Raw genomic sequence first — 26,132 nt, forward strand, 5'->3', positions numbered from 1 at the left:
TACAAATGTGCAGAAAATTTTAAGGCATAGTTTTTAATTCAGTTATACACTAGATAAATAAATCTTAAGAACATAATCTTGGGGAAAATCAAAATTCTTTACCTTTCTTCAACAAATCATATTTTAAACAAAATTTCGTCTGATTTTCTAAACCAGTGTATGTATTTTTTTAGGTATTTTCGAAACTCGCGTATAACTTTAAAGTTAAACGCAACCCTAAAAGAAAAAAATACCTTTAGAAATTCACGAAAATTGTATGAATAGGTAACTCTCAGATTTTGAGGAAGATAACCGTATTCGAAAACTAGTCTTGTTTGCTTTATTCAATCAATAATTTCCCAGAGGGATAACATCTTAGATCCAAAACTCCTAAGAAAATAACTCTGAATGTAAATCATCACTTTATTATACTAACTTCTATTAGAATATTTTTTTATAATTCACTATTTTTGTACAACACTATTGAAATTTTTGCGCTGTATTTATGCGTAACGAAAATTGAAAGAAAAAAAAAGAATTCAGATTGAAAAGTCTCTTGAGAATTCAAAAATAACAATTAAATACAACACATATTTGTAATGTGATACGTTTTCGAACGTTTAAAAATTAAATTTGATTAAAATGCGATGTTTCTAAGACTTGAACAAAAATTAAACTTGTTTACAATCATTTTCAAAATGATTAAAAATAAAATACTTTTCAGTAATTTCCGTTTGAATATTCATCTAAAAAATAATAAAAACAGAGAGTTTATAAAAAAAATTAAACTATGCACTAAGAAAAAAAAATTTGTTTAAACTACTAAAATATGGTATATATTAAAGTGTTTCTTGCTCTATGGAAAAAAGTTCGTTGATTTTGGTAAAATTAAAAACAAAATATGGTTTTACAATCTATTCAATCAGTAATTTCCCTGAGGTACAAAATGTTAGAACCAAAACTCCAATGAAAATAATTCTGAATGTAAATCATCTCTCTGTTATACTAACTTCTATAAAAATGCTTTTTATGATTCAGTGTTTTTATACAACATTCAGTGTTTTTTTGTGCTGTCTTTATGAGTAACAAAAATTTAAAATTAAAAAAAAAGATTCCAGTTTGAAAAATCTCGATAGAATTTAAAAATAACAATTATATATAACGCATATTTGTAATATGTCTGTCCAGCGGTATGAAAGTGACATGAAGAATTAAAAATAATTAAAATTATTGAAATGCGATGTTTTTAAAACTGAAACAAAAATAAAAATTGTTTACTATAATTTTCAAAATGATAAAAATAAATATTTTTCAATGTTGCATAGAATATATTTTTAAGTATGTTTGGTCTGAATATTGTTACAAAGAATATTATTAATAGTATTAATATTATCTGATATTATTAAAAATATTATTACAAAATGAAATGGTGCGTTAAGAAAAATGCATGGTCAAAACGTCTGGAGTATGGTAAAATTTACCATGTTTCTGGCTCAATAGTATAAAGCTTGACGAGTTTTGTGAAATGAAGAATAAAATATGGTTTTATAATGATTTTGGCAGTGATTAGTAAAATTAAAAATAAAATATGGTTTTATAATAGTTTTAGTAGTGCTTGGTTACATGAAAATAAAAATATGGTTTTTAATAATGCTTGATTTGTAAAATTGAAAATAAAATATGGTTTTATAATTTATCACAAAATTTGGCAAACACGTTAAAATTTAGAAATTTTACCATGGTGCCTTAGAATATGGAATAAAAATCATTTATTCGGTAAAATTTACTTATCAGTTTTGCATTTTTCATTAGATAATGAATAATGAAGATGGTGATAAGTACTATAATTTTGAAAACCAGAATTTCCGAAAAGCCATTACCATAAGAACGGAAAAATTACCAAATGAATAACATAAATACCGTATATTTTGTTTTTATTAACAACATTACGTTGCTGTTTTTTTACCAGAAATGCCATTACCATGGAGTTAGAGACCTCTAAGTATAACTTTAAAGTACACTGTTATAATTTTCATTCTAAAATTATAGTAAAATATCAGACAGAAGTCCGGTTTCGGAATCTTTAGGGTTTTGAAATCGCTTACAAATAATATATTTTATCCAATGACAGTTCTGCACGTAAAAAGTCCCATTTTAACCTGCAGTCTTCTCCGCATAGCAAAACCAGATTTTCCATATTAAGAGATAGGGAAGAGTGTATAAGGGAGAAACAATTCCCCGATTTTTCTCATTTTCTAAACTGTCAGTTTCTAAACCACACTTGAATACAAAACTATAAGGTATTTAAATCAATTCCTTTCAATTATTGAAGAGTTTCCAGCTTCCTGCACTTCCTAATTTATAACCCTTGACTATTAGAATATAATGCACTCACTCAAGCGTAGATGGCAGCACCATAAAACTACTTATCACAAAAAAGTCTAGTAAAACCCGTGTCTTAGGTGAACAACCAGAAATACAACCATATAGGTGAAACACCCAGATAAACTAATTAAACCCTATTTCATTGTTCAAGAGATGGATACAACTTAATCTCAAACTCACTCCAAAGCTCATTACCAAGCAAAATGCCTAGGTATAATGGTCTGATATTTTTTTTTCCTGGTTTTGAAACCATGCTAGTTGTAAACTGCTAAAAAACTGTTTAATTTTATATCCATGGTTTTAGTAACCATTCTAGTTTTAAACGATTTTACAGGCGTAAATGTAACCATCAGTTTACCGTAAATTTTACTGTTACATTTATGACTGCCAGTTATTTTGCCATAATTATGGAATGAAAACTCGAACAGTGAGACCATACCATGCAATTATGAGATAAAAAAAACAATTTAAATGTCAAAAATGTCGTTCTATTTTTATTTGTAATTACATATTAAGAACACTGAAAAAATAGTATAATTATTCGTCATGAATGTCTTTTAATTTTGTTTTAAAAAACGAAAAAAATGACATTCCTGATATGAGGAAAACGTTTTAGTTATATTAAAAGATTTTTCTTAAAACATTTTTGCATTCCCAAGCAAAATGAAACTTTTTTTTTAATTAAGCTTCTCCAAGAATATCTTCTTATTGATAGTAGGTTATATTTAGAAACCTCTTTACTCGGTTTTTCACGTAACCATTAGAATTTCTTTGCGCTTTCATTTCACTGTTGCGACTGTTTTTAGCGATTAAAACATGATTACGTTATTCAATATGATTTTAAAAATTTCATATACAGTATTTCAATGGTGTTACTATACATTTACTTTTTATACTATATATATTATACGCTTTTTAATATTTTATAATTCGGTGTAATCGTATATTTTTTTTTTGGTGAACATTTTTTATTGTTTAACCAATATAAAAACGATTTCAATGGCACTGTAAAACATTCCATGTCATACTACGGTATAAATTACCGGCATGTTTGCTGTATCATCCGTAAAATCCATTTTCACTGCAAAAAATAATGCGTAATTCTTACTTAATATTCATTTAATTGCAGTGATTCAGTGATTTTACTGTAATTATTACTGTAAAAATTACCGTGTATCAGATTTTTGTTCCGTAACATATGTTGGTAAAAGTGCCAGTACTTTTTATCGTGATTTAATTCGGAACTTCTAACCCTCCCCCCCCCCAAGTGTGCACAGAAACTCTCTGAGTTCATTTTCTTCATCAATTCTTACAAATGCTAATGAAATATATATTGGGAAATTATTTTGTAATAAAATAACAGCGAGAAAAAATTCGAATCCTCAAAATTTTTAAATTAAATAAGTAAAATAGTAAAATAGTAATTAGTAAAATAGTTGATAGTTGCTTTAAGCACTTATAATTTATAACTTAAATACTAAAGTCAGTATTTGTTTGTAAGAACGTTTTTATAATTACATATTACGTTTTCTCACCTTACTTCAACTACAAGTATATTTCTTTATTCAATCAGGCATGTAGGAAACAAACAACATACATTGCGAAAAATATATGGTAAAAACTACCATAATATGGTAAAATTTACCACGTTTCTGGCTCTATGGGAACACCGAAAAGCTTGAAAAGTTGGATTTTAGCAAAATGAGCAATAAAACATGCTTTTATAATGAGTGTTAAAATTTAGAAAAAGTGATATATTTTTTAAAACTTATTTCATCTTATTTATATGCAACAAATGACAAATTAATGCATCGATTTTTCTTTCTTCTCTTTATATACTTCTAAACAACAATTTTTAACTTATAATGATCCCACATAGTTTGAAACATAAATTCGTAATTCCAATGTTATACAAAAAAAAATTCATATTTACCATTTGAATTTCCACTAAATATTTCAATGACAAATATTTACTTTTTATAATTTAGTCTTACAAGAGTTTAATACTGAATTTAGCTTAAGGATATATACAATAAAGATGAATAATTACGTTTAGGTGCTTTTTTCATTGTGCTTCTATTTCTAAATAATACTAAATGCAGGCAACAAACATTTCATATACAATTCAAACAACAAACACAATTCAAAAACATTTCATATACAATTCAAATATTTAAAATAATTACAAACAGATTATATTCATATTCAGTATTTTTTTTCTTAATTAAGATTGATAAATCAGTCATTAAACATTAAAACGTATTCTTCAATTTACACTTTTATTCCTTATAAACTAAAAATATTTTTCCAAAACATTTAATGTATAATATATATGTATAATTAAACTTCAATATGTGTAAATCAATCTACTGCATTAGTGTCATTTCACATGAAAGAATACGTTTCATTAATATCTCTCTAACTGTATGTCATAGAACCAAATTTTGGTTTATTTATATGACTCATATTTCATTTCATTTCTTTCTGACTGAAGATTGATGTATCAGTCATTAAATGCGTTGTACTTTTTAAACTTTATTCCTTTAAAACTAAAAATATATTTTCACCGAAAACTAATTAAATAACATATATGTATAATTAAACTTTAATATGTGTAAGTCAATCTATTGCATTAGTGCCATTTCACGTGATAGAATACGTTACATTAATATCTCTCTAACTGTATGCCATAGAAACAAATTTTGGTTTATTTATATGACTCATACTTCATTTCCTTTCCTTCTGACTGGAGATTGATATAGCAGTTATTAAACGAGTTGTACTTTTTGCACTTTATTCCTTTGAAAATTAAACTATATTTTCTCAAAAAACTGAACAAATAATATATAAGTATAATTAAACTTCAATATGTGTAAGTCAATCTATTGCATTAGTGCCATTTCACGTGATAGAATACGTTTCATTAATATCTCTCTAACTCTGTGTCATCGAAACAAAATTTGGTTTATTTATATGACTCATATTTCATTTCATTTCTTTCTAACTGAAGATTGATATATCAGTTATTAAACGCGTTGTACTTTTTACACTTTATTCCTTTAAAAATAAAAATATGTTTTCTCAAAAAACTGAACAAATAACATATATGTATAATTAAACTTCAATATGTGTAAGAAGTCAATCTATTGCATTAGTGCCATTTCACGTGATAGAATACGTTTCATTAATATCTCTCTAACTCTGTGTCATCGAAACAAACTTTGGTTTATTTCCTTCTTCGTATAAAGCTTAGTATTTTCCTGTTCAATAAAGAAGGAAGAAAAACTAAATATTCTTCCAACTTTAGCAATAGATCACCTCCTAATGAAAAGCCAGGAAAACATATTTTTTTTATTTTTCTTCTATAAACGTCTGAAGCATCTTAATCGTTGAGTTCGTATTTTCCCAAGTTCAGCTTCAAGAAGATATATATATTTTTTGTAAGAACTACTGTATAATTCACAGCTTACTTCGTGCACAAACATTAATTCGTCGCTTCAGAAAATATATCCTGTATAAATAAAATGGCGGTAACAATAAAGTTTTAAGATAAAACGAAGACTGTTTTGACCATTATTTCGATTACATAGCTGAGATTATATTATCTGTCTAAATATCACAACAGCAAAAAAGCTATTTAATAGTTATGCAAAGACTGATTTAGTTATTTTTATAGAAATTAAAAGGTCACAGTACCCTTACAATATTTTTTTTTAAATAAAGGTATAATCATTCATTTTGTGGATGCTTTACATGCTCATGTAACTTATAATCAATAATTTATCTTTAAAAAATAGTTAAACTGTTTAATTTTTTTTAAATTTTAAACAAAATTGAAAAGATTCAAAATTTTTAAATCCCTAAGGCTTTTTTATTTTAACATATTTTCAAATCTTTTTTTCTTAGTGCTTACAATATTCATCTTAAAAATTTTGTGCATTCATTTGGTGATAAATCAATTATAACATTTTTTTATAGATTTTTTTGTAAGAAAGTAGAAATAAAAGGTAAAAAATTCCTTTTGGTATACATAACATGCTGTAAAAATTGTAATACCTCATAAAATGCTTATTCCATGCACAATTTAAATAAGTGTATTATACTTAAGATAAAAAAGTTAACTTCCAAGCTTTATCTTAAATAGAAAAACTCCTTAGGGATTTCATAAAGATTAAAACACAAAATTATCATCTATGAGAAAAGGCACTTTAAAGTCTGTCTGCAGATCAAGTTGCTGTTTTAGGGCAATCTGAAATCATTCATAACTTTTTTAAAAACGTAGATGGAGAGATGTTTTTTTCTCATTGTATTTGAAGAAGTTTGAAGTTTTATTATAAACAATGAAAATATCGATATTTTGGTCATTTTTTGGGTACTGTGACCCTTTAATTTTATGAAATAAGTATAGTAAATTGAATAGATCTAAATTGCAAAATGATAGTGGTTTCTAATCGATCCATAATATTCAACATATACTTTGTTTCGTCTTTCTCTAGTTTATGTCATAATTCGTCTTTGTGTCTTACGTCGTCTTAGATTTTTAAGTCATTATATGCATACGCATTAAATTTAACACCATATTAAGTTTGTATCAAATTTGCACGGTTTTACTGTTCATTTTAGCGATATCATGAAGATAAGTGATAAGCCGAATTTTCGTAAGCGTACCACTGATTATAGTTAAATGACATGATTAACACCTGAGCTGATCACACCATTCATTTTCGTTTTTAATAACTCCCAGTCAGAACATTACTTTTCGCTGAGTTTGGAAGGTACAAAATACAGGGTTATTCATAATTCCCTCCGGGTTTTCAAAGCGTTATAGTAAAAAAACAAAGACGAATATGGCAAAAAAGAACATATGAATTATTCCGAAAGTATTCAAGTTTTAATTTAAGCAGTTGCCGGTAGATGGCAGTAACATGTACCACTGAAGCCAGTTGCAGTAAACTTAAGGTTGTAGTAAACAGAGGGAATTGTGAATAACCCTGCTGTATATTCGTTAGATGTTTTTTTTTTTAAATTCCTAAAATTTGACATAAAGCAATAAGTGGAGAATAGACTTCGACTGATCACGGTAAATATTGGTTACTATGAAAAATAAATTTTGTCACTATGAAAAATAAATTTTGTCACTATGAAAAATAAATTTTGTCACTATGAAAAATAAATTTTGTCACTATGAAAAATAAATTTTGTCACTATGAGAAAAAAAATTTTGTCACTAGGAAAAATAAATTTTGTCACTATGAAAAATAAATTTTGTCATTATGAAAAATAAATTTTGTCATTATGAAAAATAAATTTTGTCATTATGAAAAATAAATTTTGTCACTATGAAAAATAAATTTCGTCACTATGAAAAATAAATTTTATATTAATTTTATATTTTAATCTCCATGAAAGAGATTAAAATAACTATGATTTAATAATTCTCTTTGTGTCTGTTTATTTTGGAAGATATATACTAAAGAATGAGCTCGTTTCCTGGAAAAATTGACCACTATTTAGTATTTAACAGATACCAAATATTTAATTATCTTGTAAGTAGGATTTTGGAAAGAAAACACTGCCTGACATCAAAGGTAAACAAAATCGATTTAATCCTTGTTAATTAATTAGATAACTGATTTTGGGAAACTAGTTCAAATTTAATCAGTGATTAAGGTATCATGAAGTATTTAGCTAAATAAAATGAAATGATTTCGGTGAAGATAGGAATAAAGAAGAGAAGCTGTCAGTTTGAATGATATTCTTAAAAAGGAGTGGAATAATTTTAATTATTTGATTTTCTTTCTATTGCAGCTGTATTGATATGTGACATAAACGAATCGTTTTTAATTAGCAAAACTTCCTTTAGAGGGTTGGAATATTAATTTGCAAATTCAGATCATCGGATATTGTAAAACAATTGCCATTAAGTCTACACTCTTAGAAAATTTTCTGAAAAATTGTTAAGGGGTCACAGTACCTTTGCAACAATTTTTTCAAATAAAGGTATAATCATTCCTTTGGTGGTTGCTTTACATGCTCATTTAACTTAAAATCAATAATTTATCTTCAAAAAGTAATTAAACTGTTTAATTTTTTTAAAATCTTAAAAAAAGTTGAAAAAATTCAAAATTTTTAAATTCCTAAGGCTTTTTTATTTTAACATATTTCAAATTTTCTTTTCTTAGTGCTTGCAATATTTCTCTTAACAATTTTGAGCATTCATTTGATGATATATCGATTAGAATATTTTTGATAGGTTATTTTGTAAAAATGTAGAAAAAAAAGGTTAAGAATTCCTGTTAGGTGTATATAACATGCTGTGAAAATTGCAATACCTCATAAAATGCTTATTCCATGCAAAGTTTAAATAAGTGTATTATACTTAAGATAAAAAAGTTTACTTCAAAGTTTTATCTTAAATAGAAAAAATTCCTTGGGGATTTAATTAAGATTAAAACACAAAATTATCATCTATGAGAAAAAGCACTCTAAAGTCTGTCTGCTGTGCAAGTTTCTGTATTAAGAGAATCTAAAATCATTCATAACTTTTCTTAAAATGTAGATAGAGAGAGAATTTTTTGAAACAGTCTTAAGTTTTATTATAAGCAATCAAAAAATTTTCGATACTTTGGTCATTTTTTGGATACTGTGACCCCTTAAGCAACAATTTATCTAATTGTTATTTTACCATTTCCAACTTAAACAGTTAAATAACCACAAAAAGATTATATTCAAACTGTTAAATGCGAGAAAAAACGTTATTGATTGCTTTTCCCTAATACAGTTTACCAACCAGAATTCTATCCCAGCCAACTAGGCTCACCTCATTCAATATCAGTTTAATTTTTATGTTTATGGTTTGCTATGTTTAACTATGCTAGTTATAAGTGATCAGTAAACCTTATGATTTTGTATTCACGGGTTTTTAACTGTACAAACCGTAAATGGTTTTAAAACGGTAAAGATAAAGAAATGTTAATAACCATAAATGATATGGTTAATAGAGTGGGCAGACTACTGCGGGTCATTTTACCGTAATTTCGGATTGAAAAATTTAACAGTGTAGAAAAATACTTTTTTCTCTAATTTCATTTTGAATACGAATGTAAAGTGGAATTAATTCTGTTAATAAAATATGAGATAAATTTTACTTTATAAAATTGCATTAATTTTATGTTTTAAGAAACATTTTACGTCTATTTTATCTGCTATGAGATGTAGAATAGTTATACAGACAATCTCCCCCTAAAAAACCTCTTAATAAATTTAAAATATATAATTTGTCTTTTTATTTTATTTTAGGTGAATTTCTTCTATTTTTGGACTGTAAGAAGATTCTGATATTCGTAAGTAAAAATAAAGTTTTAATTTCAAATGTTATTCCCCCTTTTATACTAACTAATTGAGTACAGTGCGCTAAATAAGAAATGGAACACCCTGAATTACTTTTAATCCAATAATCGGAATTTCATGTACTAGGACTGAATTTTTATGGTTCTAGGGCTTAATTTCAATTATACTAATTAATTAGTGTAAACGATATTTAAAGTTATGAAATCTAAGTCACAACGTACTTTTCTGAATAAAAAATACTTTCGTCTCTATGGGTACAGACCTTTGACCCTCAAAATTAGGGATGGGATAGTCGCTGTCTGGAAATTATGGTCCCAATATTCTGTTCAAGAGAGCGGTCAAAAAGTTAGACCCCTTAATGTTAATTTCACTTTCAGCATATTGTGCCAAGTCTTTTTCAGTGAATCGAAAAAATTTTGCATCCACAGTTTAAGATTCAAAGATAATTTTATGCAGAAATTCATTTTTGTTAATTATTTACTTTTTCGATTATTTTGTTTAATAATAGCTGAAAAATGCTTTAGTTATAAGGTATGCAAGATTTTGAAGAAAGTAATTTTATGTGGCATTATTTAAAACTTTAATAAAATTAATTTCATAGCTTTTGAAGTATGGAATTTCAAAATGAATCATATATTTAAAATCTGATTACTCAGAAACTGAACAACCAATTTTTCATGCGAATTTGCATTTGGTAAATCAGCTAAAAAAGTGTTATAAGAATTTGTCAAAATGCTATAAGAATCTGTATACTATTTTTAAAAAAATTTCCACTATAATTAAATTAAATTATTAGAAGCAATAACTAATTATTAATAAAAATTTATTTTCGAGTGGAATTATCTGTGTATAAATGAATCTAATAATTGTGTGCAAAAATTTTTATTAGCTTCGAAAATTTGGAGCTATAGGATATAAGGAAGAAGTAAAATTAACATTAAGAATTCTAAACTGTTCTCCTGGCTAAACTGTTTGGACCATATCTTCCAATGCTCTAATCCCCATAACCTGAGTGTCATGAATCTAAATCCATCAAAAAAGATATGTTTTTTCAGAGATAGTATCGTGTTTTCAAATTAAGGTTAGTTAAATTAAAGTTAAGTCACTCAATCTATTAATACCGAGTACATGAAAATCCGTCATTAGGTCAAAAGTTTTTTAAGGTGTTTTTTAAGATTTTTTAAATTTTGCCGACTGTACATAATTTACATAGTTAACTGATCCCATATATGAAGAATTGAATTAATAGTTTTAATTCTTATTATACTATTCAATACTTATTATGCTTTAAAAACATTTACTTAACATGTTTTCAATTTCATTTCAATTCTTACCTACAAAGTTGTCCTTAAAACTATTATATTTTTATGTATATTGTCAAATTATTTTAATGATTTGGAAGCTCATCTGTTGAAGGTAAGTAAGGCTGGATAGATCTGAAGAGCATAAAACCAAAGTAAGTGAAGCAAATACAAAAATATTTTAAAATACATATATTAACACATCGGCTGATAAGTTCCCGGTCTAATGAAGTAAACACAACTTTTTTTTGTAAAATTCAAATTTATTCATCAACATAGTCTCCTTTAAGAGATATACAGTCACTTCATCGCCTCTCTATCATCTCTACATCTTTCTTAAAAAAAGAACCATCTTTGACCTCAAAACAGGCGTTTATTTCGGCAATCACTTCCTCATTTGTGCTGAATCTCTTACCAGCGAGAATTTTTTTCAAGTCTGCAAACAAGTAGAAGTCACTAGGAGCCAAATCTGGTGAACAGGGTGGGTGCGGAAGCACGCTGAAACAACGTCAAACAGCTCTCGGAATAATCAATTCGTTGTTGTTTTCGGTCAACTATTAGCACACGCTGCACCCACTTCGAAAACAGCTTTCTCATAAAAAAAATGTTCTTGCAAAATAAAGCCTACACAATCTTTTGATATATTTAGAGTATCAGCAATGTCATGCAACTTCACTTTGCGGTTTTCTCTACAATTTTGTGGACATTTATTATGTTTTCCAGATTAATCACATCTTTAGGGCGTCCAGAGCGCGGCGCATCTTCAACATTTGTACGACCACGTTTAAAATCAGCAAACCAGTCAATAATGGTCGATTTTCCTGGTGAAGAACCCGGATAACACTTATCGAGTCAAGCTTTAGTTTCTACCGTGTTTTTTCCCATTAAATAACGATGTTTAATAAGAACACGAAATTCTTTTTCATCCATTGTTTCAATAATATAAATTGGCGTTCGATTAAGATCACTGTAACTTTAAAATCAATCGATAGATCGTTATAAAATTTTGACACCATTTATTTGAAGGTTAGGACTTGCTAAACAAAATACTAATTCTGCATTTAGGGAGCCATCTGTATGTCAGACCGGAAACTTATTAGCAGATGCGTTATAACTTTTCTTTAAATTCATGTCTTAATAATTATAAAGCCACATTTTATAATCATTTAACAGTTTTTTTTGTCAGTGTTTTGAGCAACAGTAAAACGATAGTATTAAAATCTGTAGAACTATCATAATTAGAATCGATTAAAATTTTTCCTCATAGTTGTAGTTCCCATTTTTCATGGAAAGAAATATAGCCATTATTAAAATCTTTGATGACGATTTCTTAAATTAATTTCATATAAAATTAAATCTAGATATGATTCATTAGTATTTTTCCAGGAAGAGTTATATGGACATACATTGTTCTTTTTGGTGAAAGTTCACCAATCATCCTCAATGAAAGTGATTTTATGTAAATAAATAATTGTACACCTGATTCATATAGGTGGAAAATCTGTGTGACTTGATCTACTAAAAGAAAGACTTGATTTTTAAGTTTCAGATATTTACAGAAATTATTTTAAAGAGATTCGGTAAGGCATACATCAATAATGCTAAAACTGACCTTCTTCGATGTATCTTTTCTATGAAACTACTTTTAATATCGCTTTGAAATTTTTTGGGATATTTGAGATTATATCAGTTGTATGCTGTCATAATTTTTTAAGCGTTAACAGAAATACTTATTTACTCAAAAATGATTAAACTTTTAAAACATTTTAAAGTTTATAGTTCATAATATTTTAAAAAGAATTCTGCTAACGATATGTATTAGTAGTTATCACTGCATAAGCATGTATGTATGAATATTCTGTGGGGAAAAAATGAATCAATATCTTATTAAGATGCTGAGAAAAGGTACATCGAAAAAGGTCAGCTTTAGTATTATTGATATATACCCTACCAACTCCTCTCAGCTAATAAGGAGTCGGTAGGGTATACATCAATAATACTGAAACTGACCTTTTTCGATGTACCTTTTCTCAGCATCTAAACAAGATATCTCTTCAGTTTTTTTGCCAGAGATATGAATTAACAGTTATCACAGTGCAAACACGTAGGGGAGAATCTGGTAGCCCCCCTCCCCCGCTTAAGGAGTATTGCTTATATTTCTGTATAATAGTGAGTAATAATCAATATTTTTGCATGTTTCTATTGTTTTATCATCTAACTAAATAATGCAAAAAGAATAAACAAAGAAAGAATAGTTTAACTTAAAAAAAATAGAAGTATAAAAAAAAAACATGCTTTTCAGCTCTTTTCAAAATGTGTCGGGTAGCCACGCCCAGTTACAAAAATTATGTTTTTTGACTGTTTTTTCAGGTGTAAATGAAAATGACCAATGTATTGACAATAGATAAGCCTCATTTATCATTTTCATCACAAAATTATTTTATTTATTACATATTTATATACTTTTAGTGAATTCTGTCATTTAATATTAATCATTTAATAACAACAATACTTGTTGTTAAAAATGCATGTAACATTCAAATTTGAAGCAATAAAATAATAATCTTTGCAACCGTACATTTATCGACGAAATAAAATTGGGCGGGGATACCCGACATTCATGTGAGCGGGGCTACCCGAAATCCAATTTTTTTGTAAATTTGTAATTACTCGAACAATTTTTCACATATAAACTTCTTTCTTTGTGCAAATTAAACTTAAGACTACATACTTTAATGCTGTATGTATAGAAAAAATTATTTTTTTAGTATTAAAATGAAGTTCAATCGAAACATTCAACCAATTTTTCTAAATTTCATGACTACTGTATTCAACATATTTTCAAAACTATTGTGTACCATATTAACACCTACATAAATGCTTGAAACTCTGAAAATAATCTTTTTTTAATATAACAATTAATGTCCGATGGCCCATTGACTTGAAAAAATATTCTATACACATGAAATTGCCAGTGGGCGGTGGTACCAGCTGGGCGGGGCTACCCGACTCTCCCCTATACATAAATATTCTGTGAAAAAAAACTGAAGCAATATCTTGTTTAGATGCTTGGAAAAGGTACATCGAAAAAGGTCAGTTTTAGCATTATTGATATATGCCCTACCGACTCCTCTTTAGCAAATACAAAATCTTTGCCAATTTGCTAGAAGTACTTTAAGATACTAATGAAATTTTTATCGAAAAACAGTATTTCCTATTAATGCAAAGCAAATTTAGTGTCAATTCATGTATAAAAAAGGCGAAATAAATTTCATTGCCTACATCTCTGCAGTAAAGGTAAGTAAAACACGAACATTTTATATACCTTTATTTTAATTTGAAGATTGTCATGAATTCAATCTGATTTACTTCTTTTTTTGTCAAGTTTCGAAAGATGAACGAAAATAATGTTTTTTCGAACCATTTTTGAATTTTTAGTTTAAATAATTTAGAAATTCATCTAAACATTTATCGTGCAACTACCTATGAATATATGATTTTTTGAAAACAAATTATTTCACAAACTTCAGCAAAAAATAAATTTATGTACGAGAAAATCTGCCTCAGTTGTAACATAATGTTATAACCTATAACTAACCTAGGAAAAGGTGTTTTACTTTTGGGTATATCATATATTGTACCTTAGATCATTGGATGTTTAGTCTTGAATAGCATTCAGTTTGAGATCTTGTCCTGCTAACTTGAAAGTTAATAGAAATTGAACACTCATGCCTCTAAAACTACTTCAGCGGAGTTTTTCAATATCTTAAATTTGACTCTGCAATATATATCTTTGAATATATATCTGCAGTAAAGGTTAGTAAAACACGAACATTTAATATACCTTCATTTTAATTTGAAGAATGTCATGAATTCAATCTGATTTACTTCTTTTTTTGTCAAGTTTTAAAACATAAACGAAAATAATGTTTTTTCGAACTATTTTAGAATTTTTAGTTCAAATAATTTAGAAATTCAGATAAACATTTATAGTGCAACTACCTATAAATATATGATTTTTCTGATTACGAATTATTTCACAAACATCAGCAAAAAATAAATTTATGTACGAGAAATCTGTCTGAGTTACAACATAATGTTATAACCTATAACTAACCTAGGAAAAGGTGCTTTACTTTTGGGAACACCATATATTGTACCTTAGATCATAGGATGTTTTGTCTTGAATAACATTCATTTTGAGATCTTGTATTGCTAGCTTGAAAGTTGACAGAAATTGAACACTCATGCCTGTGAAAGTTGTGAAAAGTACATTGTATGATAGTATGATTAAGACAATATTTAAGCATAGGAGATATAAAATTCTGCTCATATGTATTTACTTTAAAGTTGTTTATAATTTAAAATCTGTCTGAGTTACAACATAATGTTATAACCTATAACTAACCTGGGAAAAGGTGTTTTACTTTTGGGAACAACATATATTGTACCTTAGATCATAGGATGTTTAGTCTGGAATAACATTCAGTTTGAGATCTTGTCTTGCTAACTTGAAAGTTGATAGAAATTGGACACTCATGCCTTTGAAACTACTTTAGTGGAGTTTTTCAATATCTTAAATTTGACGTTTGATTAAATTTCAAAGTGGCTGGATGAAGCTATTGATAAAAAATGACATAACTACGGTGCAAAGGGAGATGATATATGTCTGCTGGCGTTTACTTGACTTTCTCTACAGATTTCGTTTTCACGAGAGCTCTGGATTTATTTCCTTTCTGTAAATGTTTAATATAATAACAGTATTAAGTTCTATTTCCATTGCTTTGACTGTAATAGAAATTATCACAAAAAAGCGGGAAATGTAAATAGTATTCTTTTTGAACAAAATGAAAGATTTAAACGAAATATTTATATAATTAAATAACAATCATTCAGAACAGAACTGAGTGACACACATATAAATATTAATTATTCCACTAAAGACAAACGTACTTAAGTTCCTCTTACACAAGCACGTAATTAAATCATCTTACCAAGAAACATGAACATTAGCTCATACTTATACAATATCGTATAATTAACGAATTGTTTTTCGCTTTAAAAGGAATTTCAAACTCATGTTTTAGAAGCAGGTCGAGAATATATTTCGCATTCCCTTTCAATTTCAATTTTATTTTAACATAATTTTTACAGTATTTATTTCATTAAAGTGATTCAGTCATTTTACTGTTACTATTACTGTAAAAATTATGGTATACTAAATTTTCTTGTTACGTTACATGTTCCTATAATTTATGGTAAAAAGTACCGACATCCTGAGGGCTAGTTCTTTTTATTGTAATTTGATCCGGAATTTTTTACAGTGTACTTTTTTACAGTGTACTTTTTTAAAAAAGTAACAAAATAACATAAGAATTCGAATTCAAATATAATTGTAAAAGAATCAGCAATCATTGATTGAAGTATTCAAACCACTCCTTTTATTCTCATATTTAACTTAAATTTTCAATAACTCACTCACTAAAATTTTCTTAAGAACGAGCAACATCCACTTACTGTTCAAGAACAATCATTCAGAACAGATCTAAGTGACACACATATAAATATTAATTATTCCACTAAAAACCAAACCTACTTAAAGTTCCTCTTACACAACCATATAATTAAATCATCTTGTCAAGGAACGTGGAACATTAGCTCATACTTACACTATATCGCATAATTAATTAATTGCTTTTGCCGTTAAAAATGAATTTCAAACTCATGTTTCAGAAGCCGGACGAGAATATATTTTGCGTTTCCTTTCAATTTTCGTTCCTATAACGTATGTTCTATGATGCAACGAACCTGATGATTTAATGGCTTAACTAAAGGAGAAACTGGTGTATGACTGCGCATAGACATATTTCATTACGTTATAGCTAGTCCAAGTTGCAGAGTCAGCATTCTTTAGAGCGGTTAAAGTTATTCAAAGGAGAAAATTTGAAAGGCCTTTAATTTACTATTCCAATCTGTTCAGTTCTAACTCAACCGTGACTTGCTGATTATAACACTAAACTTGTTTTAAGCCTTGCTTTATGAGAATCACACTCGATTTACTTCAGTGATTTGGATGTAGTTCTGATGGGGGAATTTAGTGTTAGTAAATAGCTTTAAATAATGTATGGTAAAGATTAAAAAAAGTTTCTTCTTTAGCCTTATTTCAGGGAAATAATTTTTTCGTGCATGTAATGGTTTTTAAAAATCGTTTACTAATATCATATTTTTTAATTTATGATTTGCAATAATTCGTGTTTTTTTTAAAAAAATTTGGAGAAGATGTGTACTTTTTCCTAACAATTAAACCCTGTGAAAATTTCTGTAAACAGATTAAAATTCTGTATTAGTGTTCATGAAACTGAAATTTTTTTTTTGAGTGTACACACACACACATATATATATATATCTATATATATATATATATATGTATGAAGTAAATATGAAATTTTTTTGAAGTATTTCATCTTGTTCCTCGCAGTTAAACTTAATTAAAGTAAATATGAAATTTTCTCGCATTGGCAAGTAAAGATTTTTGTATGAATCTGAACTAAAATAAATTCATTGATATTATTTAAACGTCGCCTGAAAAAAATTTTTTGTCTTGTTGTTTGCTAACTCAGAAAACGGAGAATCGTCATCAATATTTATAATAGATGAAATAGTTCATTTTCTTTTCTTCTGGCTCGTAAATAGATTGTATTTTCATTCTTTCACTATTATTCTATATCAGAAAGCTTTCACACTATCCGATTCAAAGTTTTTTGGTATCATACCAAGTAAATCAACAAATTCCGGCTGCATAACAATACTGAGTAAAAGTACATGGTCAAAAGTAACAGAATATGGTAACATTTACCGTGTTGTGTGGCTCCATGAGAACGTCAAAAAGTTCGGTATTTTTTTTGAAATGATTGATAATGATTTTGGTAAAATTAACAATAAAGTATAGTCTTATATCACGTGATAAAATTTTGTAAATGTAATTAAATTTATCATGAAGACTCTGCGAATGGTGTAAAAATCATTAATTCTGTTAAATTTATTTTACATTGTTGTGTTTTTTTACCAAATGTGTGATAATAAGAACCATAATTTTGAAAACCAGAAAGTCAGGTAAACCATTACCATATGAATGGAGAAAGTACCAAATGAAGCTTAAATATCCTATACCCTTTTTTTGAACCAGAAATGTCATTACCGTACAGTGCGGTAATTTTACCTCTTAGTTGCATGATAAAGTTTTTCCAATTAATTTTTTAACAATTCATATTATATTATTCGATAAAATGTTCGTTTTTAGTAATGGAAAATAGGCAAAAAAGCACATTAAAAAATAAATAATTTTACTAGCATTACCCGTGTCACTATTTTGGTCCGTTTTTTTTACCTGTTATACTATAGACATAAATTTAATTCCATTCTATGTTGCATGTTTTAATTATATTTTGCGTCCTTATACAACTTTTAAAATGCATTCCTTAAATTTTCTCCTCTGTTATTTTGAATACATTTTCATTTTTTTCCCTTTTTTTTCATGAATTTAAAACATAGTGATTTCTTTGATTTATCTGCAATAAGAAATGAAATAACAAAATTTTAAAATAGAATGCAAACATATCTTTATCATGAATTTGAATTAATGTATTTTGTTTTTCTTAAATCGGATCATTTTAAAATAGACAATATAGGGCTTATATTTTCGAAATAAAAATTATATGGATAATTTAATCCAATAATTAGTTAAAATAGTTATGCTCATTTCATTTCCCTGTCGACGACAAATTTCATTCAAAAATTTCAAAATTAATTAAATTATACATTTTCTGGTATATACTTGTTATTTTAGATTGTTCAATGGTGGTCCATTTTTTTTCTTTTTTACTAAGATGCTTTATTATATACCTTTGATCTCTATCAAGAACAACTCAAGTGTAAATTAACATGTTAATAAACTGAGATGGAAATTAAAAATTGCATTTTAGTACTTAAATATTCAAAAAAATTAATATTAAATTAAAGCTAAATTATTTTCAGTTGAAAGCTTACAAATTTATTTTCATAATTTTGCATTAAAAAAATATCAATGGTTCAAAACAGAATGGCTGAAATTGACTTAACTTTTCTGCTTTGGATGAATCTCTACATCTATATCTGAACAATGTTATTAAATTTTAAGAAGTTCATGGGTGCTCCCTCTCCCCTAATTCATTTTTTAACAATGCTTATGTTACGTAATAAAAATACAGTCAACATGCTTTTAACCGTTCTGAATAAATTCCAAAATCTCTTCATTTCCTACATTTCTTCTACGAATTCCTCATTCTACAAAAACAAACATTTAACTTTTAAATATTTTAAAATTTTTAATATGACTTTTAAATAAACTTCATTCATCAATAAAGACTACAAATTTAAAATTAGAAATATTAGAAATAATCTAAATTTAATTTCTATAAGGAGTAACAGTCTAGTTTGCTAAAATATTCATCTTTCTGTACTTCATTTTCTAAAAAAAAAAGTTCAAATTTAAAGTTATATATGTTAGAAATAATTCAAATATATATGTATATATATATATATATATATATATATATATATATATATATATATATATATATATATATTATGATTAATAGTCTATTTTGTTAAAATATCTTTCTTTGTTTACTTCGTTTCTAAATAAAAATACAAATTAAATTTATGTACATTAAAAATACTCTAAATATTTGTTACGAGTAGTAGTCTATTTTCTTGAACTATTCATCTTTGTTTACTTCATTTCTTAATAAAAATACAAATTTGAAGTTATAAATATTAGACATAAACCAAATATATAATAAGTATTTCGAGTAAAACTCTATTTTACTCAACGATCCATCTTTGTTATGATACATGCTGGATTAAATCTTCTAGCCCAAACATATTTAAATCACAAACTCGTTATATCCTCATAAGTATTTCAAATAAATTGTTCAAAACAAGCTGTAATAAAATTTGACATAAAAGTACATTTATTTTGCGTCGCATATGGCGATGCTGTTTTTAATATTCTCTTTTATTATACCTTACTTCATTCTCATTTATTTTATTCTTTTCCACCTTTATTGAAGAATATTTTCGGATTGTTACCCTTAATATTTATTTTCCCGACAGTAATTAAATGTCTTTCCGCTGCTTTTTTCGGAAACGTTAATTCCTTAATAGCATAAGAGCGACATAATTTCAATGTTGATATTTTATGTGCGTGTTCCTAGCTGAAACAGATGTGATGTTTCGTTATAATTGTGCTGTGAGAGAAAACTCTACGCAAAATAGTAATAATATATGCATCTTAGCTAGTCACTTCTAATTTAAATTTCTTAATTAAGAAATATTCCCAAATATTTGTCGGAGAATAAAAAGAGATTTTATATTAATTAAATGTTTCTTTTTAATAATTGTTCACGTTAGTACATTTTGTAACGAATTAAATTTATTTATATTTCAATTAAAATCCTTTTGTAAAATTTTTATTTTTATTTTTAATAGTTTAATAATTTACTTATTTTAATGAACTTTGGTTAAAAGTTAAATATTTGAGATCTACCGTATTTATTTTATAGGAAATTCAATAAAAGTGAAAAATAAAGCGAAATTTAGTATTGATTTATTCATTATAATCTCGTTAACTTTATCTTCTTATACTTATTGCAATTACTGATAAACTTAACTGGTGCCATTGCCAAATCACAAAAAAATGAGTTAAAACCTTCGCTCAAAAATTATTCTTTAAACGTAACTTATTTGAATTGTGTTTCGTTTAAAATGAAATTTGAATTTAGCATGATTAGCATGGTTCTGGATAATTTTTAAATTAAAAAAGTGAAATGCATGGTGGTATATTTTAAATAATTTTGTCCTAAAATCAATTTTTATTATTTGTACGTGTTATTTTAAAGTAAAATAATATGTAGAAGAAAGTTAAACAAAACACTAAAATAAAAATAAAAATTATTTCTTTCAACTTCAAAAATTTACGGATTTCATTTTCAAATTATTAGCAAATCTTAAAATGTAACTGAATTAGTTTCATAGTCGAAAACAAACTTTTTAAGATAAATCGGTTCAAACTTCCATTTAAGGACCAAATACTGACCCACAAAAGTTTTTTTACAAACCAAAAAGAATTTTAAAGCATAAGCTTTTTATTTTTAGTATAGATCTTAAGCAATCTCATGCATTTTTTTAAACTTTCACTCTTACTATTTCCTTAATATTTCTTAATAAGTAAATTAAGTGATTTTGGAGAAAAATCAGGAGTAATAAATTTTCGTATAATAGATATTTTTTTTAGAACTAAGTAACATAATTATAAAGACAATCATTAGGAATAATCATATAATTATAAATTTTGATTTATGAAAAATAGGTAATGCTAAGTAGTTTTTAGTAAGACTCAATGCTTCGCCTTATTTTAAAATGTACACTTCTCATGCAAATAATATTTTTTTTATAAAAGGTAATCATAATTATACAAATAGTAGGTAATCATAATTGTTTGTTCACAAAAACTACTCATTTCAATGTCTATGCTATTTTTACATCTTTTTAAGATGTACTTAAAACTTTAACTTGAAAAATTAGAGTTATACTTTAAATAGCTTTTCTTTTTAAAAAAAACCAACTTGTTTTTTCCACATTCAAAAATAGCTATAGACATTTTAGGGGTGGATGTCACATTCTTAAGAGAAAAGAAAATTATGCACGCTATTTTCACCTTTTCCAATATAAGAAAAATATATTAAAAAAATAACATTATAGGCTATGTAAGGGACTATTCGTAAGCAAATAGCAATTTCTTCTTCTTCTTGTAAGTCTGAATAATTCAGAGTTAAAAAGAAATGTAATAAACAAAACTAAAATACATATTAATATTTGTCAAAAAACATTTAAAAGTGTTCGGTCAGTTAGGTTAATTTAAAATAAAAGTAAATTACATGAAATTTTCATAAATAATTATTAATCATTCAATATTTCATTATTTAATCATTCAATATTCAATATTTCAAAGCGTCTTTGCAGGCATTGTTAAAACTGCCACTAAGCACTTTTGCATGTGTACCGTGGGTTAGCCATCAATGCTCCAGAATAACATAATCACTCATACACAACAAAACAAACTACTTCAAGTTTGAGAAAAAAAACTAACGACGGCCTTGTATCGAGTATTTATTTTTAGTTCATTAAAATTCAATCCACTTTAGCTTTTATTTAGAACCTAGGTTCCACTATTACCACCACATCTTATTGGTACTTCAGATGTCATAATGTTAACTTATAAAATAAATATGATTCCATTTTGAAATATGTTTCTCTTTGCATTTACTGTCATAATAATTGGAGATAGATTACAGATTACTAGATCATATTCAAAAACGATATTACTTAATTCAAATTGTATGAAGTATATAAGAAAGATAATATTCATTGAAGCATTTAATTTAAACTGCAAAGTGACATGTTATATATATTTTCATACATGAAGAAACTTTTATACACGAGGATACTTTTATACACGAAATTCTGATATAAATACCGTGTAGTACAGTAACGATTTTTCTAGTAAAAAGAACGATAATTCTGACTAATAAAAGCAAAATATACTGGATTTAAACCATTACTTTTGTACTTTTTCTATTCATATCTGTAACGGTTCATTTTCTGTACGATCCATATTCATAACAATTCATATTTTGTAACGGTTTATCTGAAATTCAGGTTTCAAAAATTAAAATTCTTATTACCAAACACATAGTAAAACATACGAAACTGATGAATAAATCTAACTGAATAAATAGTTTTTATATCACACTCTAATGTATCATTATAAAATTACCAAAGTTTATAACATTTACCTATTTTTACCTCATATTACAAGCCACCATATTTTATTTTCATTTTACCAAATCACTTTTGTAAAAATCACGGAACTTTTTTGTGTTCTCACAACAGAACACGATAAATTTTATTATATTCCGGCAGTTTTTTCAGCCTACTTTTTTCTTTTCAGTATGCAAAAGTTTGAAAATTTTACATATTAGTTATTTGCATTGATATAAAATCGTTTCCGACATTGGTAGTAGAGTATATTTTTAATAATTTAAAGGTATATTTCAAGAAGTAGACCGTAGCAGAGATATCAAAATATTGTAAATGGAAATTTTTTTTATAAATATTTATTATTATAATAATATTGTTTCATTGTAAAAGGACATTTTTGACTTGCAAAGTTGACAATGATCCAAAGGAAAAAAAATAATGTTAAGAGCTTCAATATCCAATTCAGAACTTTCTGTTTTTGTATATCTTATTACACTCCCATAATTTAAAGTTTCTCTAATAATGAAATTGAAAAAAATCATTCTAATACTTTTGATAAAGATAATGGAACCTACTGTACTTCCGAAATATTTTATTTTCAAGAGCTCTTTCTCATTTTCCTCATATATGAAGTTTTAAATTATTCAAAAATAATACGACGATATTTTTCGTTCCCTGTGTTTGACAGGTAAAATATTTAAAATTAGTGTTAAACATGTATCAAATAAATGTATGTAGCGTTTATGCTTAATAAGGTCATGAATATTTACAAGCAAATTAAGAAAGTTTATGAATTTATAAAAAAATTGCCCCATTTTTATACAAATGCACTAAATTCTCATTTTATTTTATTCAAATAAGCGAAGTACAACGCTAAACAATACAGTCAAATTCAAAAATTCATGTTTCTTCAATATGATTGTTTTTTTGTAAGTTGCGAAAATGCCAATTTTTATAAAAAGAAGTTTAATTTACTCACTAATTTATCTTTTATTCCTTAATTGCAGTGAATAAAAATGCACGTGTTTGTGTTTTATTTCACTGTTAAAATTTTTTCATGAGCTGAAGCTGGGTTCCTCTTAAAAAGTTATTTTTATCATATAATTGTTATTTAATTGAAAATTTTCCGGTATTCTTATTATCCATAGCAATCTTTATTTAAGTTTTACTAACTGGAGCTAAATAAAATTTTTAAAGATAAGGTATACTAACAAAGTTTTGTGATTCCAGAACTTAATTAATTTAATAAAACATATTTTTGTTTTTAAAGAAGAGAAAGAATACTTAATTTAACTATTCTTAGGGAACTTTTCCTAAGATTGATAAATTTGAATTTAAGGTAAAATTCATATAAAGCCAATTAATACAACCATCGATTATGAAAATTATTTGCATCTCACTCATATCTGACAACGTTCTATAAAATATTAAAATGTATATATTTCCATTTTTGTTGAAATTATACAAAAACTTTAAAACACAAAAATATTAAAAATCCGGACGTTAATTTAAATTAAAATAAATTAAATTTAAATAAATTAAGTTAAATTATACACTATCCCTAGGTATAAATTTAAATTAAATTAAATTATGTCACATCCCGAATTTGTTTTTTATTTCTTATTACGTCTAACAACTTAACAGTTAAAGATCTAAATATAGCTTTTCATTACTACTGTATTTTTTCTTGAGACACAATCCATATAGCTTCAACAATTTTATCACTTTTTAAACGGATTTTGCTTTGAACCGTTTTCAAGCATGCATTTATTTCTAAATCGATAAGCCATTCTACACAAATTGAATTTGAAATACAATTCCGGAGAATATAACTACAACACAGCAAAAGGTTTTAAACACCTTTTATTCATCAGTGTGTAAAACTCAATTTTAAAGCTTCGTGTTATTTAAAGTGTATATTTGAAGCATTATATTACAGAAAATCTATTCAAAATTTGCTCTAAAGGAATTTAGTCGTTTTATTTAATTTTATGTTTCGTTTCAATAATTTGGATGTCAAGCGCCTGTTTTCTTTTTTTTCAAGAAAAAAGAATGGAAAAAAAAGAATGAAAGAAAGGAAAAAAGAAAAACAAAAGTATTTCTTTAATAATAGTTTCTTTTTTCAATTACAAATAATAAAGGCGGGATTTTACTAATGTTTCAATGCTTTGTTTCAGTACCAAAAAAAGTTAAAAGTTAATAAAATTAATTCACGCTTACATAAAAGCAAAAAATTTTCGTGATTACATTCATACGGTATTTAATTAATCTATGTTTCCATTAATTTTGAACCATAGTATCATGCAATCAAATTCAAGATGATTTTAGAGTTGCTTAGTTGTAGCACTTACTATACATAATGTTTTAAATTTTAAGTTGATTTAAAAATTTTCGAGTGTTAACAGATTGTAAGAAAGGATTCCTCAAAATTAAGCTAAAATGTATAAAAAAAAATCTGAGAGAAACGTTAAAATAGCAAAACTGCTTGCTTATATTAATTCTAATTATGTCTGTATTAGCTAAAAAGTGCATTGCAGTGCATTGCTAAAAAGTGCATGCATTTTATACAAAATGAGTGTACGCTGTTTCAATATTGAATTCAGGATTTACAAATACACAAATTCGCCGCACAAGTTTGACTATTATTTGTTTCGGTGCTATTTTGGACAAATTTTGCACAATTTAGGAAAATCGTTTTCCACAGTGCTCCAGCTAATGGGTTCTACAGATGGTGAGTTGTAGAGCCTTCTAGATGACTGGGGGAGACAGTGAACTGTAACATTGATATCTTGAACCCTAATGGTGACATATAAAATCCCTGCAACGTAAAGAGAAAAAAATATCGTTTTGAGTTCAGTTTATCCATAGTTTTCAACCCAGCTATTAATATAGTAAACAAATAAATTTGATGTTATTATTTAATAGTTCCAAACAAAAAATATTTCATCTAAAATAGTATTTCAGATAAGTTTAAAAGGGTACAGTTTTTTCAGATATAAAGGTAAGAATAGCAAAACTATTTACTTAAATTAACTCTAATTATGTATGTATCAGATAAAAAATGTGGTAAAATATGTTTTGAGAAAGAGGTATTTAAAAATATCTATATTATTTTCAACAAGAAGGTTAAATTGATGTATTCACATAAAAACGTGGTAATTTTTGGCATATAATTACATTATGTACTAGAAAAATGCCTCATTAATGTTTTTCTTACTTCTCAGATGCGTGCGATGACGTAGTTTACAAAAAAATCGA

The 26,132-nt window shown here is 26.4% G+C and overlaps 1 protein-coding gene across 2 annotated transcripts in view; it reads left to right on the forward strand.

Annotated features, from left to right (window-relative positions):
• Positions 1–26,132, forward strand: part of mAChR-A (muscarinic Acetylcholine Receptor, A-type) — a 225,929-nt gene that overhangs the window by 40,382 nt on the left and 159,415 nt on the right. For both annotated transcript variants that reach the window (XM_071188208.2, XM_071188207.2), the window contains exon 2: positions 9,664–9,707. The gene's annotated coding sequence lies outside the window, so the exon portion shown is untranslated. The remainder of the gene's footprint in view (positions 1–9,663; positions 9,708–26,132) is intronic.

This window comes from Parasteatoda tepidariorum, chromosome 12 (assembly GCF_982258835.1).
Source record: "Parasteatoda tepidariorum strain Cologne lab strain chromosome 12, Ptep-v5.0, whole genome shotgun sequence".
NCBI lineage: Eukaryota > Metazoa > Arthropoda > Arachnida > Araneae > Theridiidae > Parasteatoda > Parasteatoda tepidariorum.